Source organism: Rhinoraja longicauda, chromosome 15 (assembly GCF_053455715.1).
Source record: "Rhinoraja longicauda isolate Sanriku21f chromosome 15, sRhiLon1.1, whole genome shotgun sequence".
NCBI lineage: Eukaryota > Metazoa > Chordata > Chondrichthyes > Rajiformes > Arhynchobatidae > Rhinoraja > Rhinoraja longicauda.
In genome coordinates, this window is record NC_135967.1 from 45,231,969 (window position 1) to 45,252,392 (window position 20,424).

A 20,424-nucleotide genomic window follows, 5' to 3' on the forward strand; every position below is an offset into this window, starting at 1 on the left:
TGCATTCAGGGAATTGGCCTCCACTGCCTTCTGAGGCAGAGAATTCCACAGATTCACAACTCCACTATCCTTAAGAGCTCTATCTAGCTCACTCTTGAATGCATTCAGAGAATTGGCCTCCACTGCCTTCTGAGGCAGTGAATTCCACAGATTCACAACTCTCTGACTGAAAAAGTTTTTCCTCATCTCAGTTCTAAATGGCCTACCCCTTATTCTTAAACTGTGGCCCCTTGTTCTGGACTCCCCCAACATTGGGAACATGTTTCCTGCCTCTAACGTGCCCAACCCCTTAATAATCTTATATGTTTCGATAAGATCTCCTCTCACCCTTCTAAATTGAGTCAGACTCCATAAAGGGAGCGGGTTTATCTAACACCCTGACCAATATTTATCTCTTGAAACAACGTAAGCACACAAAAAAAATGAGCTGCTTTTCTGTGGTTGCAGCTTTACTGACTGATTTGCACACCAGATTAAGCTGCAAAAGGGTGCACAAAAGATTTACGAGTATAGGCACAAAATGCTGGAGTAACTCAGCGGGACAGGCAGCATCTCTGGAGAGAAGGTGTAGGAAGGAATTGCTGACGCTGGTTTAAACCGACGACGGATCTGAAGAAGGGTCTCAACCCCGAAACGCCACCCATTCCTTCTCTTCCCAGAGATGCTGCCTGGCCCGCTGAGTTACTCCAGCATTTTGTGTCCATCTTCTTTTCCCAATGTAAAGTTCCATTTGGGAAACACAATTCCTCGCCTTCATATCGTCTGTCTATCGCTTCCGGGGAGTGAAAGCCACCGACATTTGTTTAGTTGAGTTTAGTTTATTGTCACGTGTACCAATAGACAATAGACAATAGGTGCAGGAGGAGGCCATTCGGCCTTTCGAGCCAGCACCGCCATTCAATGTGATCTTGGCTGATCATTCTCAATCAGTACCCCGTTCCTGCCTTCTCCCCATACCCCCTGACTCCGCTATCCTTAAGAGCTCTATCTAGCTCCCTCGTGAATGCATTCAGAGAATTGGCCTCCACTGCCTTCTGAGGTAGAGAATTCCACAGATTCACAACTCTCTGACTGAAAAAGTTTTTCCTCATCTCCATTTTAAATGGCCTACCCCTTATTCTTAAACTGTGGCCCCTTGTACTGGATTCCACCAACATTGGGAACATGTTTCCTGCCTCTAATGTGTCCAGCCCCTTAATAATCTTATACGTTTCAATAAGATCCCCTCTCATCCTTCTAAATTCCAGTGTATACAAGCCTAGTCGCTCCAGTCTTTCAACATATGACAGTCCCGCCATTCCGGGAATTAACCTAGTAAACCTATGCTGCACGCCCTCAATAGCAAGAATATCCTTCCTCAAATTTGGAGACCAAAACTGCACACAGTACTCCAGGTGCGGTCTCACTAGGCCCCTGTACAACTGCAGAAGGACCTTTTTGTTCCTATACTCAACTCCTCTTGTTATGAAGGCCAACGTTCCATTGGCTTTCTTCACTGCCTGCTGTACCTGCATGATTCCTTTCAGTGACTGATGCACTAGGACATCCTGATCTCGTTGTACCTTTTCCTAACTTGACACCATTCAGATAATACTCTGCCTTCCTATTCTTACCACCAAAGTGGATAACCTCACACTTATCCACATTAAACTGCATCTGCCATGCATCCGCCCACTCACACAACCTGTCCAAGTCACCCTGCAACCTCATAGCATCTTCCTCACAGTTCACACTACCACCCAGCTTTGTATCATCTGCAAATTTGCTAATGGTACTTTTAATCCCTTCATCCAAGTCATTAATGTATACATTACGAGGTACAGTGGAAAGCTTTTGTGGCGTGCTAACCAGTCAGCAGAAAGACAGTACACGATTACAATCGAGCCATTCACAGTGTACAGATACAAGGTTAGGGAATAACGTTTAGTGCAAGGTAAAGCCAGCAAAGTCTGATCAAGGATAGTCCGAGGGTCACCAATGAGGTAGATGGTAGTTCAGCACTGCTCTCTGGTTGTGGTAGGATGGTTGAGTTGCCTGACAACAGCTGGGAAGAAACTGCCCCAGAATCTGGAGGTGTGCGTTTTCACATTTCTGCACCTTTTGCCCGATGGGAGAGGGGGGAAGAGGGCAGCCCGTGTAATAAAACCCATTCCTACCTCTTGTGTGCAGTTCCTGGCAAGGACACAGAGTCAAGCTGGCTTAGAGCTCATCATACTGAGAAGCTTTGTCAACCGTGGAGACACACCCCCCTCGGCCCAACCAGCTGTCAAAGCAGCTAAGCAGATTATTAAAAATTAAACAAATGCAAAATTACCGAAACACAAAAAGATTTAAATCGCCTGAAATATTAAAGATATGCAAATTGACAATTAAACATCAATTATTTTAAACTAATTGGAAATGTCCATGCACAACTACGTCCATACATTACGGGTGGCACGGTGGCGCAGCGGTAGAGTTGCTGCCTCACAGCGCCAGAGACCCAGGTTCGATCCCGACTACGGGTGCTGCCTGTACAGAGTTTGTACGTTCTCCCCGTGACCTGCGTGCTTTTCTCTGAGATGTTTGGTTTTCTCTCCCAAACTCCAAAGATATACAGGTTTGTAGATTAATTGACTTGGTATAAATGTAAACATTGTCCCTTGTGTGTGTGTGTGTGTAACACACAGTGCAAGTGTGCGGGGATCGCTGGTCGGCGCAGACTCAGTGGGCCGAAGGGCCTGTTTCCGCAATGTGTCTCTAATCTAAATCCAAGGGCAGGCGTACGCATGTTCCTCCCAACCTCTCCCTCTTTAACCCCCTTCTAAAAGATATCCAAACATTCAATCTACAAAGATAGACACAAAATGCTGGAGTAACTCAGCGGGACAGGCAGCATCTCTGGAGAGAAGGAATGGGTGACGTTTTGGGTCGAGACCCTTCTTCAGACCTCGATCTATATTAATGTTTATGGTTCCTCATCTCCCCTGGTACCTCTCTCCACTATTAGAAATGAGCGAAACCATTTCTACTCTGCATTGAAATGGTTGGGGCAATGAAAATGTGTCACAGATAACCCTCTATTGAGGAGTCCGTAACTGGATCACAGTTGGAAAGATGTTGACGGCACGATGTCAGGACTTCCAAAATCTTGCCTGCTGACATCGGAGCAGTGGGCTTCCCGGGACTTACGTGAAAATAGTCGGAGTCGAGGGGCCTCTTTGCACGCTGCGTCTCTAAAGTAAAGTCTAAAGTAGAAACATAGAAAATAGGTGCAGGAGTAGGCCATTCGGCCCTTCGAGCCTGCACCGCCATTCAATATGATCATGGCTGATCATCCAACTCAGTATCCTGTACCTGCCTTCTCTCCATACCCCATGATCCCTTTAGCCACAAGGGCCACATTTAACTCCCTCTTAAATATAGCCAATGAACTGGCCTCAACTACCTTCTGTGGCAGAGAATTCCACAGATTCACCACTCTCTGTGTGAAAAAAAACTTCCCCCTTATCCTTTGTGGTGGGAAGTATAGTTTAGTTTAGTTTAGAGATACAGCGCGGAAACAGGCCCTTCAGCCCACCGAGTCCACACCGACCAACGATCCCCGCACACAACAACACTATCCTACACTCGCCAGGGACAATTTTACATTTACACCAAGCCAATTAACCTACAAACCTGCACGTCTTTGGAGTGTGGGAGGAACCCAAAGATCTCGGAGAAAACCCACGCGGATCACGGGGAGAACGTACAAACTCTGTACAGACAGCACCCGCAGTCGGGATGGAACCCGGGTCTCTGCCGCTGTGAGGCAGCAACTCTACCGCTGCGTCACCGTGCCGCCCGTAATGTATGGACGTAGTTGTGCATGGACTTTTCCAATTAGTTTAAAATAATTGATGTTTAATTGTTAATTTGCATATCTTTATTATTTCAGGCGATTTAAATCTTTTTGTGTTACGGTAATTTAGCATTGGTTTAATTTTTATAATCTGCTTAGGTGCTTTATCAGCTGGTTGGGCCGAGGGGGGTGTGTGTTCACAGTTGACAGACAGCACCCGTAATCAGGATCGAACCCGGGTCTCTGGTGCTCCGGGATTTGCAGAGAGATAGACAATAGACAATAGGTGCAGGAGGAGGCCATTCGGCCCTTCGAGCCAGCACCGCCATTCAATGTGATCATGGTTGATCATTCTCAATCAGTACCCCGTTCCTGCCTTCTCCCCGTACCCCTGACTCCGCTATCCTTAAGAGCTCTATCTAACTCTCTCTTGACTGCATTCAGAGAATTGGCCTCCACTGCCCTCTAAGGCAGAGAATTCCACAGATTCACAACTCTCTGACTGAAAAAGTTTTTCCTCATCTCAGTTCTAAATGGCCTACCCCTTATTCTTAAACTGTGGCCCCTTGTTCTGGACTCCCCCAACATTGGGAACATGTTTCCTGCCTCTAACGTGTCCAACCCCTTAATAATCTTATACGTTTCGATAAGATCTCCTCTCATCCTTCTAAATTCCAGTGTATACAAGCCTAGTCGATCCAGTCTTTCAACATATGACAGTCCCGCCATTCCGGGAATTAACCTAGTAAACCTACGCTGCACGCCCTCAATAGCAAGAATATCCAACCCCTTAATAAACTTATACGTTTTGATAAGATCTCCTCTCATCCTTCTAAATTCCAGAGATAGATAGACTCTTGATTAGTACGGGTGTCAGGGGCTATGGGCAGAAGGCAGGAGAATGGGATCGAGAGGGAAAGATAGATCAGCCATGATTGAACGGCGGAGTAGAACCGATGGGCCGAATGGCCTAATTCTGCTCCTATCACTTACGAACTTATGAGAGGACAAAATCAAACGACGTTCTTCTTTTATGATTGCCGACTGTTAGGGGGTGTACCCATGTGATATCTGGGCTGAAACAGAGTCATGCTCACCAGCGAACACTCACACATGAAAACGCAAACTCTCTCTCTCTCTCTCTCTCTCTCTCTCTAACACACCTCCACACACATGAAAGTTGGCACTGGGTCACGACTCCAGATGGTGCTTCCACCCGCTAACGCCATTCCCCAGAGAAAGGAACATTGTCAAGACAGAATGGGAATTCAAATTGGTTAAGTACAAAGGGGGCAACATACATATTCGATAAAAAGAAAAAATAGTCAATTGTTCGGTATTTAACCTGTTCACTGCCAGGTTCTCCCCCCACTATTATTGCCCATGACCCGAATATACTCGAGGGTGGCACTGAACTGGTTAATGTACTTCCAGTTTATTCTATCTAAATTAGTTTAGTTCAGAGATACAGTGCAGAAACAGGCCCTTCGGCCCTACGAGTCCGAGCCGACCAGCAATCACCCGTTTTGCCCTACACACACTAGGGACGATTTACAGAAGCCAATTAACCTACAAACCTGCACGTCATTGGGGCGTGGGAGGAAACCGGAGCACCCGGAGAAAACCCACGCAGGTCATGGGGAGAACGTGCAAACTCCGTACAGACAGCGCCCGTAGTCAGGATCGAACCAGGGTCTCTGGCGCTGCAAGGCAGCAACTCTACCGCTGTGCCACCGTGCCGCCCGACGTGAGGGGCTGCCATTGAAAAGTACCATTAGCAAATTTGCAGATGATACTAAGCTGGGGGGTAGTGTGAACTGTGAGGAAGATGCAATAAGGCTGCAGGGTGACTTGGACAGGTTGTGTGAGTGGGCGGATACATGGCAGATGCAGTTTAATGTAGATAAGTGTGAGGTTATTCACTTTGGAAGTAAGAATAGAAAGACAGATTATTATCTGAATGGTGTCAAGTTAGGAAGAGGGGATGTTCAACGAGATCTGGGTGTCCTAGTGCATCAGTCACTGAAAGGAAGCATGCAGGTACAGCAGGCAGTGAAGAAAGCCAATGGAATGTTGGCCTTCATAACAAGAGGAGTTGAGTATAGGAGCAAAGAGGTCCTTCTACAGGTCCTTGTACCGGGCCCTGGTGAGACCGCACCTGGAGTACTGTGTGCAGTTTTGGTCTCCAAATTTGAGGAAGGATATTCTTGCTATTGAGGGCGTGCAGCGTAGGTTCACTAGGTTAATTCCCGGAATGGCGGGACTGTCGTATGTTGAAAGGCTGGAGCAATTAGGCTTGTATACACTGGAATTTAGAAGGATGAGGGGGGATCTTATTGAAACATATAAGATAATTAGGGGATTGGACACATTAGAGGCAGGAAACATGTTCCCAATGTTGGGGGAGTCCAGAACAAGGGGCCACAGTTTAAGAATAAGGAGTAGGCCATTTAGAACGGAGATCAGGAAGAACTTTATCAGTCAGAGAGTTGTGAAGGTGTGGAATTCTCTGCCTCAGAAGGCAGTGGAGGCCAGTTCGTTGGATGCCTTCAAGAGAGAGCTGGATAGAGCTCTTAAGGATAGTGGAGTGAGGGGGTATGGGGAGAAGGCAGGAACGGGGTACATATTGAGAGTGATCAGCCATGATCGCATTGAATGGCGGTGCTGGCTCGAAGGGCTGAATGGCCTACTCCTGCACCTATTGTCTATTGTCTATTGTCTATTGTCTATAAAAACTGGCATTTTCCTAGGATGATGGTCAATGTTTTGAAGAGAGGGTTAGATTTAGCGATGAGGGCTAACGGAATCACGGGATATGGGGAGAAAGCAGGATAAGGGCACAGATTCTGGATGATCAGCCATGATTATATTGAATGGCGGTGTTGGTTCGAAGGGCCGAATGGCCTCCTCCTGCACCTGTTTTCTATGTTTCTAATTCTACGCAGCTTACTTTAATTAACACATAATCGCACTCTCACTGAAGGACTAAAATTGTCCACTGCCCCACTGGAGGAATTTGTCATTTGGCCAATGTCTCCCCGATGAGTGTCTTTATTGACATTGCCTCGGGATGTTTTGATTTCAAAATGCTCGCAAGAGGATGTTTCATCTGATGAGCTCCTTTCTCCACACTCGCATCCGGTTATTAGAAACATAGAAACATACAAAATAGGTGCAAGAGGAGGCCATTCGGCCCTTCGAGCCTGTGCGCACCGCCATTCATTGTGATCATGGCTGATCATCCACAATCAGTAACCCGTGCCTGCCTTCTCCCCATACTTTGGAAGAGTGGGAACCCTCGAGCTGATACAAGATAGCAGTCACTGAAAGTTGGCGTGCAGGTACAGTCAGGCAATGACGAAAGCTAATGGCATGTTGGCCTTCATAACGAGAGGATTTCAGTATAGGAGTAAAGAGGTTCTTCTGCAGTTGTATAGGGCCCTGGTAAGACCACATCTGGAGTATTGTGTACAGTTTTGGTCTCCTAATTTGAGGAAGGACATCCTTGTAATTGAGGCAGCGTAGGTTCACGAGATTGATCCCCGGGATGGCGGGACTGTCATATGAGGAAAGGGAACCTTGATTCCACTAGCCCCTAGAGCTCTATCTAACTCTCTCTTAAATCCATCCAGTGATTTGGCCTCCACTGCCCTCTGTGGCAGAGAATTCCACAAATTCACAACTCTCTGGGTGAAAAAGTTCCTTCTCACCTCAGTGTTAAATGGCCTCCCCTTTATTCTTAGACTGTGTGGCCCCTGGTTCTGGACTTGCCCAACATTGGGAACATTTTTCCTGCATCTAGCTTGTCCGGTCCTTTTATAATTGTATATGTCTCTGTAAGATCCCCTCTCATCCTTCTAAACTCCAGTGAATACAAGCCTAGTCTTTCCAATCTTTCCTCATATGACAGTCCCGCCATTCCAGGGATCAATCTCGTGAACCTACGCTGCACTGCCTCAATTACAAGGATGTCCTTCCTCAAATTAGGAGACCAAAAGTGTACACAGTACTCCAGATGTGGTCTCACCAGGGCCCTGTACAACTGCAGAACCTCTTTACTCCTATACTGAAATCCTCTAGTTATGAAGGCACAACATGCCATTAGCTTTCTTCACTGCCCGCTGTACCTGCACGCCAACTTTCAGTGACTGCTGCTTTGTATCCGCTCGGGCATTCCAGCCCTCCAGTATCAACTCACCACACCCTGGGATTCAAATGTATACCACATTTGTGCTTAATCAGGGTGGTGCCATCGGTTTGCCTCCCGTCTACTTGCTGCTTGTGTTTACAGTTTAGTTTAGAGAAACAGCGTGGAAACAGGACCTTCGGCCCACCGAGTCCGTGCCGACCAGCGATCCTCGCACACTAGCTCCATCCTGCACCAGGGACGTTTTTACTGAAGCTATAAAACCTACAAACCCGTACGTCTTTGGAGTGCTGGAGGAAACCGGAGCACCCGGAGAAATACAAAATCATGAGAGGAATACATCGGGTAGACGCACAGAGTCGTTTACCCAGAGTAGGGGAATCGAGGACCGGAGGACATAGGTTCAAGGTGAAGGGGTAAAGATTTAATAGGAATCCGAGGGCTAACTTTTTCACACAGAGGGTGGTGGGTGTGTGGAACAAGCTGCTGGAGGAGGTAGTTGAGGCTGGGACTATCCCATTGTTTAAGAAACCGTTGGACAGGTACATGGATAGGACGGGTTTGGAAGGTTATGGACCAAGCGCAGGCAAGTGGGACTAGGGTAGCTGGGACATTGTTGGCCGGTGTGGGCGAGTTGGGCCGAAGGGCCTGTTTCCACACCGTATCAATCTGTGACTCCAATAAACCTACAAACCCGTATGTCTTTGGAGTGTGGGAGGAAACCGGAGCACCCGGAGGAATGCAGTGGATGAGGTTGGAGGAGTTGCAGGTGAACCTCAACAACTGACCCACCCTCCCTCATTTCTGTGTGTCCCTCTCCGCTGACTCCCAGTGTGAAGAAGGGTCTCGACCCGAAACGTCACCCATTCATCCTCTCCCGCTGAGTCACTCCGGCATTTTGCGAATCTATCTTCGGAGAAAACCCACGCGGGTGGCGGGGTTGGGGGGAGAGCGTACAAACTCCGTGCGGACAGCTGTGCCACCCCCCACCCCCCACCCCCTCCCCCCCCCCCGCCCCCTCAGACAGCAAGCCCGCTTTGAAAGAGAGCTGGCACATAGAAACATATAAAATTCGTAAGGGGTTGGAGAGGCTAGATGCGGGAAGATTGTTCCCGATGTTGGGGAAGTCCAGAACCAGGGGTCACAGCTTAAGGATAAGGGGGAAGTCTTTTAGGACCGAGATGAGAAAACATTTCTTCACACAGAGAGTGGTGAGTCTGTGGAATTCTCTGCCACAGAAGGTAGTTGAGGCCAGTTCATTGGCTATATTTAAGAGGGAGTTAGATGTGGCCCTTGTGGCTAAAGGGATCAGGGGGTACGGAGAGAAGGCAGGTACAGGATACTGAGCTGGATGATCAGCCATGATCATATTGAATGGCGGTGCCTACAGGTTCGAAGGGCCGAATGGCCTACTCCTGCACCTATTTTCTATGTTTCTATGGCAGACCATTCACCAACTCATTTACCACTGGACAACATCATCCATTTGCTTTTGATGGCAACATCATCCATTTGCTGTGTGTTTAAACAGCGCGGCAGGATTGTTAACGATGGACTTGCTTGACGGAGGGAGGGGGGGGGGATACGAAGCAGAGGAAAATAGCAGCAGCCAAGAAAAAAAAGGGTGTTTACATGGCTGGTGAAAGAGGATTCACATCCAGTGTAAGCACACAACAATACCGTGGGCAACAACAGCGTTTGTTCACACTCTCATTCATTCACGATTCAAAAATTCCCCACTGCGTGATATCCCAAAGCATTAAAGCCAGCAGCACACCCATGGCAGAAAGGAACACAATGAGACTCTGATCTGTACACATAGCAAGCATGGCTGGCGTGAGAGCTTGTGTGGGAAGAGCGGAGGGGTGGGAGGGAGGGAACGCGTAGCGTTTCATAGCGTGAATTCTTTTTAAAATGTTGACTCCACACTGACATAACGAGGAGCCAGCTCGCTTGAAGGTACGACCGCAGCAGGTCAAAGAATAAATAACATTTTTAACTTGACAATTAAAAAACATTTTAGTTCCACTCTCCTCCCCCGATTGAATTTGTGCAGATTGTCTGCCTCGCGATCACCATCCCCTCAGCCAACAACGTACCAACCACTCTACATTTTCCTTGGTCAGCGTCCCCTTTTGATCAGTCCTCTTCACACCTTACCCTGCCGCACATATCCGCGCCTCCCTCTCCCCCGACTTCCCAGTCTGAAGGAGGGAACTCCACCCGGAAACGCCACCCATTCCCTTCTCTCCAGAGATGCTGCCTGTCCCGCTGAGTTACCCCAGCGTTTACCCAGTGTCTATCCTCAGTGTAAACCAACATTTGGCAGTTCCTTCATGAACGTTTTGGGAAAAAATAAATAAATGTGTCTAGCAGAGAAGGAGGGTGGGAAAATAAAACTAGATTTTCTACCTGTCATGTGTATGTGTGTGTGTGTGTGTGTGTGTGTTATTCCTCATTGATGCTATGCTGGGCAGGCTGAGAGGCAAATATGTGTGTGTGTGTGTGTGTGTGTGTATGTGTGTGTGTGTGTTTTGTCTGTGTGTGTGTGTGTGTGTGTGTGTGTGTGTGTGTGTGTGTGTGTGTGTGTGTGTGTGTGTGTGTGTGTGTGTGTGTGTGTGTGTGTGTGTGTGTGTGTGTGTGTGTGTATGTGTGTGTGTGTGTTTTGTCTGTGTGTGTGTGTGTGTGTGTGTGTGTGTGTGTGTGTGTGTGTGTGTGTGTGTGTGTGTGTGTGTGTGTGTGTGTGTGTGTGTGTGTGTGTGTGTGTGTGTGTGTGTGTGTGTGTGTGTCATTCCTCATTGATGCTGTGCTGGGCAGGCTGAGAGACAAATATGGGCGTGTGTGTGTGTGTGTGTGTGTGTGTGTGTGTGTGTGTGTGTGTGTGTGTGTGTCTGTGTGTCTGTCTGTGTCTGTGTGTCTGTGTCTGTGTGTCTGTGTCTGTGTGTCTGTGTGTGTGTGTGTGTGTGTGTGTGTGTGTGTCTGTGTGTGTGTGTGTGTCTGTGTGTGTGTGTGTGTGTGTGTGTGTGTGTGTGTGTGCGTGTGTCTGTGTGTGTGTGTGTGTGTGTGTGTGTGTGTGTGTGTGTGTGTGTGCGTGTGTCTGTGTGTGTGGATGACTTCCAAACCACATCGACTTCCGAGCAATCCGACTATCCAAGTGCATGCAATAATAATAAAGGCAGAAGCAAATGGAAATGTGCTGTTACCTACCGGTAAAAGGTGGGTATGTCTTCCTTGCCATTTTAAACCTCTTCGACCTCCACATAACAAGTTTTTTTCCCCCCCACAACCAACAGAAAACAAAACCACGCCAGGGACGAGAAAGCAGAGACAGCTGGTTTTCTTGACAGCTTCCTCCAGCACCCTGATGGTCTCGGGATAAACCCTCTCCCTCCGTCTCTCTACAACCCACTGACGTTCGTTCACTCCACTCTGGCTAACACTGCTACTGCTTTACCCAGCAAATGGCTGAACTAAAATAAAAAATACGGGGTGGGGGGGGGAGGGAGGAAGGCAATGGCGTTTTTAATTTTAATCTGATGTCATTCCTCGCAGTGCACCTGCGATAGGCTGCCAGGCTGAGCAGCTGCTGCACACTGAAGGGCAGTTGTCAGCCCGAGGTAGGAAAGCTTTCAGTGCGGTCCTGAATCGTGGCGGTTACTGTGGAAACATGGCCTCTCTCTCTCTCTCTCTCCCCCTCTCTCTCTCTTCATTACCCCCCAGCATTTTACAGGCAGCTTTACAGACGGCTTCAACCCAACAACTCAGATAACACGACCAAAATACTACCCACCTACCAACCCATTATCAAAATACAGTCATATATAAAAATGCATGACACAAATGCGTCCCAAAACTTTTCCCAGGCCTTGTAGAGCAGAAAGCATTGCAGTCCACAGACAACACACACAGAGAAGACACAGGGAAGACACTCAGAAGACACGCAGAAGACACGCAGAAGACACACACAACACACACACACACACACACAACACACACGCACAACACACACGCACAACACACACGCACAACACACACGCACAACACACACGCACAACACACACGCACAACACACACAACACAACACACGGAACACACACGGAACACACAACACAACACACGGAACACACACGGAACACACACGGGACACACATGGAACACACACGGAACACACACGGAACACACACGGAACACACACAGAACACACACAGAAGCAGGAGGAGGCCATTTGGCCCTTCGAGCCAGCACCGCCATTCATTGTGATCATGGCTGATCATCCACAATCAGTAACCCTGTGCCTGCCTTCTCCCCATATCCCTTGATTCCCCTAGACCTAAGAGCTCTAACTAACTCTCTCTTGAAAACATCCAGCGAATTGGCCTCCACTGCCTTCTGTGACAGAGAATTCCACAGAATCACAACTCTCTGGGTGAAAAAGTTTTTCCTCACCTCAGTTTTGACACCGGTCACACTGTGAAGCAGAGTCTCACACAACAATCAAACTCACAGCTCAGAATCATCTGTGTCAAATTGAATGGATGTTGAATTCATACGATGAAAGAATGGAATGAGTGGGCTTGTATTCACTGGAATTTAGAAGGATGAGAGGGGATCTTATAGAAACATATAAAATTCTTATAAGTTTCAATGAGTTCTCTCCACCCTCTCTCCACCCTCCCCCCTCCCCCCTCCCCCTTCCCCCTTTCATCCTTCCAAATTTCAGCAAGTGCAGGCCCGGATTATTTATTTGTTCCGAGAATCATTTTTTATTCAGCGAACAAATGACAAACCACAATGCCATGCGAGAGAACAACTATGTAATGAAATATATACCAATATACCTTACAGCAGAAGACAATGACCATAACATACACAAGGCTGCAGAACACAATTCACTGCAAGGAACACCTTCAAATTTTACAATAGACAATACAGATGGCAAAACAATTAGTAGTAATTAGTTTAATTTAGCGATAAGGCGCGGAAACAGGCCCTTCGGCCCACAGAGACCACACAGACCAGCGATCCCCGCACATTAACACTATCCGGCACACACTAGGGACAATTTACATTTTCCACCAAGCAAACTAACCTACAAGCCTGTACAGTACGTCTCTGGAATGTTGGAGGAAACCGGAGCACCCGGAGAAAAAACTCACGCAAATAATGATTGATTGATGTTTGAGGTTTGGATTTTACATTATCTGACTGTACTGCTGAAGAAAATTGGTGCAATCAAACAGATAAGATGGCTGAACTAGGAGGGTCACACTTAAGTAGGAGCTGTAGCCCCTGAGGACCAAAAGGCGAAGAATTCCTTCATAAGGAAGTTAGGACATCTTTTCAATTCTTAACCACAGAGGGGTGTGAATAATTTATCACCAGGTACTCTCACATTTGGGTGGCGCAATAGACAATAGGTGCAGGAGGAGGCCATTCGGCCCTTCGAGCCAGCACCGCCATTCACCGTGATCATGGCTGATTATTCACCGGCCAACTATGTTCCATCTACACTACTTCCACCTGCCCGCATTTGGGTCCATGTCCCTCCAAACCTGTCCTATCCATGTACTTGTCTAAGTCATTGAGTATTTTTAAGGTGCAGATTGACAGATTCTTGATTAGATTTTTTTTTAGATTTAGACAAAGACAATAGACAATAGGTGCAGGAGGAGGCCATTCGGCCCTTCGAGCCAGCACCGTCATTCAATGTGATCATGGCTGATCATTCTCAATCAGTACCCCGTTCCTGCCTTCTCCCCATACCCCCTGACTCCGCTATCCTTAAGAGCTCTATCTAGCTCTCTCTTGAACGCATTCAGAGAATTGGCCTCCACTGCCTTCTGAGGCAGAGAATTCCACAGATTCACAACTCTCTGACTGAAAAAGTTTTTCCTCTTCACCGTTCTAAATGGCCTACCCCTTATTCTTAAACTGTGGCCCCTGGTTCTGAACTCCCCCAACATTGGGAACATGTTTTCAGCCTCTAACGTGTCCAACCCGTTAATAATCTTATACGTTTCGATAAGATCCCCTCTCATCCTTCTAAATTCCAGTGTATACAAGCCTAGTCGCTCCAGTCTTTCAACATATGATAGTCCCGCCATTCCGGGAATCAACCTAGTGAATTAACCATGGTGGTGCAGCAGTAGCAAACTAGCACTATCCCACATACACCAGGAACAATTTACAATGTTACCGAATTTACCAATTAACCTACAAACCTGCACACGGACACAATAACAAAGAAGGCCCACCAGCGGCTCTTTTTCCTGAGAAGACTGAGGAAGTTTGGCATGAACGCCAGCATCCTCACAAACTTCTACAGATGCACCATCGAGAGCCTGCTGACGGGCTGCATTACAGTCTGGTACGGGAACTGTTCTGCCCACAGCCACGAATCACTACAGAGAGTGGTGAAGGCGGCACAGCACATCACTGGCAACTGTCTCCCGGCCATTCAGGACATGTTCTACCGGCGGTGCCTGCGGAAGGCACGCAGCATCATCAAGGACCACAGCCACCCAGCACGCAGGCTGTTCTCCTTGTTACCGTCAGGCAGACGATACAGGAGTATGGTTGCACGTACCACCAGACTTAAGAACAGTTTCTTCCATCAGGCCATCAGGCTTCTGAACTCATAGACACATTTCACATCATACATGTTGATTATTTTTAATATTGTCTTTTTACCTGACTAATGTCATTTTTTAATCTTATTTATCCTTGGAATATTACTGCTGAGGTGACCCGTTGTCTTGTCAAATACATTTCATTGTACCGTCGACCCTGTGCCAACCTACATATGACAAATAAATTTATTATTATTAAATCTGTACATCTTTGGACTGTGGGTGGAAACTGGAGAACATACAAAGGTCACGGGGAGAATGTACAAACTCCATACAGACAGCGCCCGTACTCAGAATCGAACCTGGGTCTCTGACACTGTTAAGGCAGCAACTCTACCGCTGCGCCACCGTGAAGCTCATGTGCTGCCTCTGTTTTAGACAATAGACAATAGGTGCAGGAGGAGGCCATTCGGCCCTTCGAGCCAGCACCGCCATTCAATGTGATCATGGCTGATCATTCTCAATCAGTACCCCGTTCCTGCCTTCTCCCCATACCCCCTGACTCCGCTATCCTTAAGAGCTCTATCTAGCTCTCTCTTGAATGCATTCAGAGAATTGGCCTCCACTGCCTTCTGAGGCAGAGAATTCCACAGATTCACAACTCTCTGACTGAAAAAGTTGTTCCTCTTCTCCGTTCTAAATGGCCTACCCCTTATTCTTAAACTGTGGCCCCTGGTTCTGGACTCCCCCAACATTGGGAACATGTTTTCAGCCTCTAACGTGTCCAACCCCTTAATAATCTTATACGTTTCGATAAGATCTCCTCTCATCCTTCTAAAATAAGATCTCTCATCCTTCTTTTATGGAGCTAAGAATGAAACTGAGGAAACGCCTTCTTTTGCCCATTTTGGAAGGGATGAATCAACTTGAACGACACTAACAAATCTCCCATGCACGTTACATCTTTATTGACTAAATTAATATTTCTGCTAGATGGCGACATGCCCATTCTCTGAAGCTCCCGGTCCCACGAGAGACGTCAGATAATGGGAGCTTACATTCGAACACTTCACTGAAGATCTTATTGACATTTCCCAGCTTGCATGAAACTAATCAGAGGTGCTTTGACTTTGAGAGAATCAATAAAGTGCGGCACGGTGGCGCAGTGGAAAAGCGACTGCCTTACAGCGCCAGAGACCCGGGTTCGAGCCCGAGTTTATACGTTCTCACCGTGACCTGCGTGGGTTTTCTCCGAGATCCTCGGTTTCCTCCCACACACCAAAGACGTACAGGTTTGTAGGTTAATTGGTTTGGTATAAATGTAAATTTAAAAAAATGTTCCCAGTGTTTGTAGGATTGTGTTAATGGGCCTGTACTCGCTGGAGTTTAGAAAGTTGAGGGGAGGGGACCTCATTGAAACTTACAGAATAATGAAAGGCACAGATAGAGTGGATGTGGAGAGGATGTTTCCACTGGTGGGAGAGTCTAGGGCCAGACGTCACAGCCTCAGAATTAAAGGGCGCTCTTTTAGAAATGAGGTGAGGCGGAAATTCTTTAGTCAGAGGGTAGTTAATCTGTGGAACTCATTGCCACAGCGGGCTGTGGAGGCCAAGTCAGTGGATATTTTTAAGGCAGAGATAGACAAATTCTTGATTAGAACGGGTGTCAAGGGTTATGGGGAGAAGGCAGGAAAATGGGATTAGGAGGCAGAGATCAGCCGTGATTGAATGGCGGCGCGGACTCGATGGGCCGAATGGCCTAATTCTATTCTTATAACTTGTGAACTCTAATGCAATTTCAAATGCTCAATCTGCTATTGTAGTATTGGATCACACACACTGACAAAAAATGATCTTTACATTTCAAAACGCATGTTAAAGTCGCACAATGCTGTGAGTCAATGGTTCAATGGTACTTTATCATGACCTATACCCAGCTACAGTGAAATTAATTTTTGTAGTTCAAGAGTGAAGAGTGTTTTATTGCCATATGTCCCGAACCAGAACAATTTGATGCTTACTTGCAGCAGCACAACACATTGCTCAGAAGACAACAACATTTAGAGTCAAGAGAGTGATACAGCGTGGAAACAGGCCCTTCGGCACAACTTGCCCACCCCGGCCAACATGTCCCATCTGCACTAGTCCCACCTGCCTGGGTTTGGCCCATATAGTCAATAGTCAATTTATTTGTCACATACACAGAAATGTGCAGTGAAATGAAAAATTACCCACAGTTCAACAATAAGACCAATAAAAATAAGCAATAAAAATATGCAATAACACATACAATCATAAACCAACACCAAACAAAAGAAACACCCATCACAGTGAGTCTCCTCCAGTCACCTCCTCACTGTGATGGAAGGCCAGAATGTCTTTTTCTCTTCCCCTGCCGTCTTCTCCTGCGGTCAGGCTGTTGGATTGGCCACATCGGGGCGGTCGTGGCTCCCGACATTGAAGAGCCGCGCTCTAAACCTGTCCTATCCATGTACCTGTCCAAATGTCTCAAACATTATAATAGCACCTCCGGCAGCTCGTTCCACACACCCACCACCCTCTGTGTAAAAAGGTCACTCTTCAGGTTCCTATTCAATCTTTCCCCCGTCACCCTGTACCGATGTCCTCTGGTTCTCGATTCCCCTACTCTGGGCGAAATACTGTGCGTTTACCCTCTGTTTTCCTCTCATGCTCTTGTACACCTCGATAAGGTCACCCCTCATCCTCCTGAGCTCCAAGGAATAAAGTCCTAGCCTGCTCAACCTCTCCCTATAGCTCAAGGCCTCGAAACCTGGCAACATCCTCGTAAATCTTCTCAGCCGCTTTTCCAGTTTGACAACATCTTTCCTGTACCAGGGTGACCAAAACTGAACTCAATACTCTAAATATGGCCTCACCAATGTCTTTAAAAAAAAAAAAGTTCATAACTTCTAGGAGCAGAATTAAGCCATTCTGCCCATCAAGTCTATCTATTCCACAAAATGCTGGAGTAACTCAGCAGGTCGGGCAGCATCTCAGGAGAGGAGGAATGGATGACGTTTCGGGTATCCCATTCCCTCTCTCCTGAGATGCTGCCTGACCCGCTGAGTTACTCCAGCATTTTGTGAAATAAATACCTTCGATTTGTACCAGCATCTGCAGTTATTTTCTTACACTAAGTCTATCTATTCAATATTTTGAGACTAGAATATTTGGAACTTTGGAGAAATATTCCATGATTCAAAAGTTGATAAGTGATAGGAGCAGAGTTAGGCCATTCGGCCCATCAAGTCTACTCCACCATTCAATCATGGCTGATCCATCTCTCCCTCTCAACCCCATTCTCCTGCCTTCACCCCGTAAACCTTGACACCCGTACTAATCAAAATAAATAATTACTAATTAATAAATAAATATCCCAATACAGTGCAAAATCAAAACAAAGCCCAGAGTCCCTTGTGCAACCCAGGTAGTTTGGAGTTTAGTTGGAGTTTGTGGTGTTCAATAGCCTGATGGCTGTTGGGAAGAAGCTGTTCTTGAAACATTATGGTTTCAGGCTCCTGTACTGAACGCCCAGTTCAGTAACAAACTCTTACAACATGGGAGTCCCAGGATTGTACAAGCCTCAGACAGATACTAAAAGCTGGAGTAATTCAGTGGGTCAAACAGCATCTCTGGAGAATAGGAATCGGTGACGTTTCGGGTCGAGACCCTTCTTCAGACATTCTTTGGGTCTAGAATAGAATCTCTACTCCATGAGAATCTCAGCAACATTTCTTAATTTTTACTATGCGGACTTTGCTGGCTTTACCTTGCACTAAACGTTATTCCCTTATCATATATCTGTACACTGTGAATGGCTCGACTGTATTCATGTACTGCCTTTCCGCTGACTGGTTAGCACGCAACAAAAGCTTTTCACTGTACCTCGGTACATGTGACAATGAACTAAACGGAACTGAAAATGAACTGAACTAGAGTTTGAAGAAGGGTCTCGACCCGAAACATCACCTATTCCTTTTCTCCGGAAACGCAGCCTGACCCTCTGAGTTACTCCAGCTTTTTGTGCCTATCTTTGGTTTACAGCATCTGCAGATCCTTCCTTGTACAAGCGTCAGATTGATTAGTAGGAATGGATGTTACAATCCCTAAGGTTTGCACTACAATTGACCGGTGTTGTTCTTGGGGGTGACCACTAGGTGATGTGGCTACCACTCAGATTCATCTTCAGTTGTGTACCTCAACGTCACTGGGTGTTTCGGCCTTCTATCACAAGACACCCTCAGTGGAGGCAGGCCCACAGCAGGTTGATCAGACCTGGGTGCGTGTCTTATGGTTAGCCTCTAGATGATCACGTGGTAGCCCAGACAGCGTCTCTTCTTTTCAGCCACAGCCAGTGACTGCTCCTTTCGGGGGCTTTGGCAAGTTCTTTGATTGCCCTCCTTTGGGGCCCGCCCTCTGACTCCTACTTCCCTCAGGAGCCTCGCGGTGGAACAGGCTACAAAGCCCCTGCACCCCACCTCCACTGGACGCACCCTTGCACCCCAAGCAAAGATCGAGCAAAAACGAGGCCGAAGGCACTGTGAATTACAAACCTCACTCTATCATCGGCTTGGAAGGTGAATCAACAACACTGTGACAGCTAGACACACACGAAACCAGATTGTGATGGGATTTTAGATAAAATCTGCAGATGTGCAAAACAGGAGTATTGTCATGCAAAACAATGTTAGCCCAGAGACTAGATTGCAACTGTGACACTATTTAAATCAGAGGTATTTATTCACAAAATGCTGGAGTAACTCAGCAGGTCAGGCAGCATCTCGGGAGAGAAGGAATGGGCGACGTTTCGGGTCGAGACCCTTCTTCAGACTGAAGGGTCTCGAATCGAAACGTCACCCATTCCTTCTCTCCCGAGATGCTGCCTGACCTGCTGAGTTACTCCAGCATTTTGTGGATAAATACCTTCGATTTGTACCAGCATCTGCAGTTATTTTCATATACTATTTAAATCAGAAGTTAGCAAAACTGCCCCTTCCTGCCTTTAGAATAAATTAAATCAAGAGCTTTTTACTTTAGCGCGGAAACAGGCCCTTCGGCCCACAAGTCCGCGCCGACTAGCGATCACCTTGCACACAAACACTATTCTATTTTATTTTAGACAATAGACAATAAACAATAGGTGCAGGAGGAGGCCATTCGGCCCTTCGAGCCAGCAACGCCATTCAATGTGATCATGGCTGATCATTCTCAATCAGTACCCCGTTCCTGCCTTCTCCCCATACCCCCTGACTCCGCTATCCTTAAGAGCTCTATCTAGCTCTCTCTTGGATGCATTCAGAGAATTGGCCTCCACTACCTTCTGAGGCAGAGAATTCCACAGATTGACAACTCTCTGACTGAAAAGGTTTTTCCTTATCTCAGTTCTAAATGGCCTACCCCTTATTCTTAAACTGTGGCCCCTGGTACTGGACTCCCCCAACATTGGGAACATGCTTCCTGCCTCTAACGTGTCCAACCCCTTAATAATCTTATACGTTTCGATAAGGTCTCCTCTCATCCTTCTAAATTCCAGTGTATACAAGCCTAGTCGCTCCAGTCTTTCAACATATGACACATGATTTTATATATTTTTTTAATTTTACACAAATTTACAGAGGACACCAACGAACAAGTACAAGACAGTACAAGACATATATACCCCCCTCCCCAAGGCTAAACCCCCCCCCCCAAAAAACCAACAAAAACAAAACGAGTCTTTGTGTTCAAATGTTACATGTTAGCAACAGCAGCGTACAAATATAAATAAATGATTATGACTGTGTAGACAATATTTTCAGTTAAAGGAAAAACCTTTAATAAAATCTATAAAAGGGTTCTAGGTCAGAACGAAGTTTCCGCGGGCCTTGC

The 20,424-nt window shown here is 46.8% G+C and overlaps 1 protein-coding gene across 5 annotated transcripts in view; it reads right to left on the reverse strand.

Moving 5' to 3' along the window:
• Positions 1-20,424, reverse strand: part of LOC144600438 (serine/threonine-protein kinase PAK 3) — a 164,701-nt gene that overhangs the window by 89,009 nt on the left and 55,268 nt on the right. For 4 of the 5 annotated variants that reach the window (XM_078412038.1, XM_078412036.1, XM_078412037.1 and 1 more), the window contains exon 1: positions 11,175-11,444. The exons of the other annotated variant lie outside the window; for it this stretch is intronic. The gene's annotated coding sequence lies outside the window, so the exon portion shown is untranslated. Of the gene's footprint in view, positions 1-11,174; positions 11,445-20,424 lie in introns of those variants that run through there. 5 annotated transcript variants of the gene reach the window in all.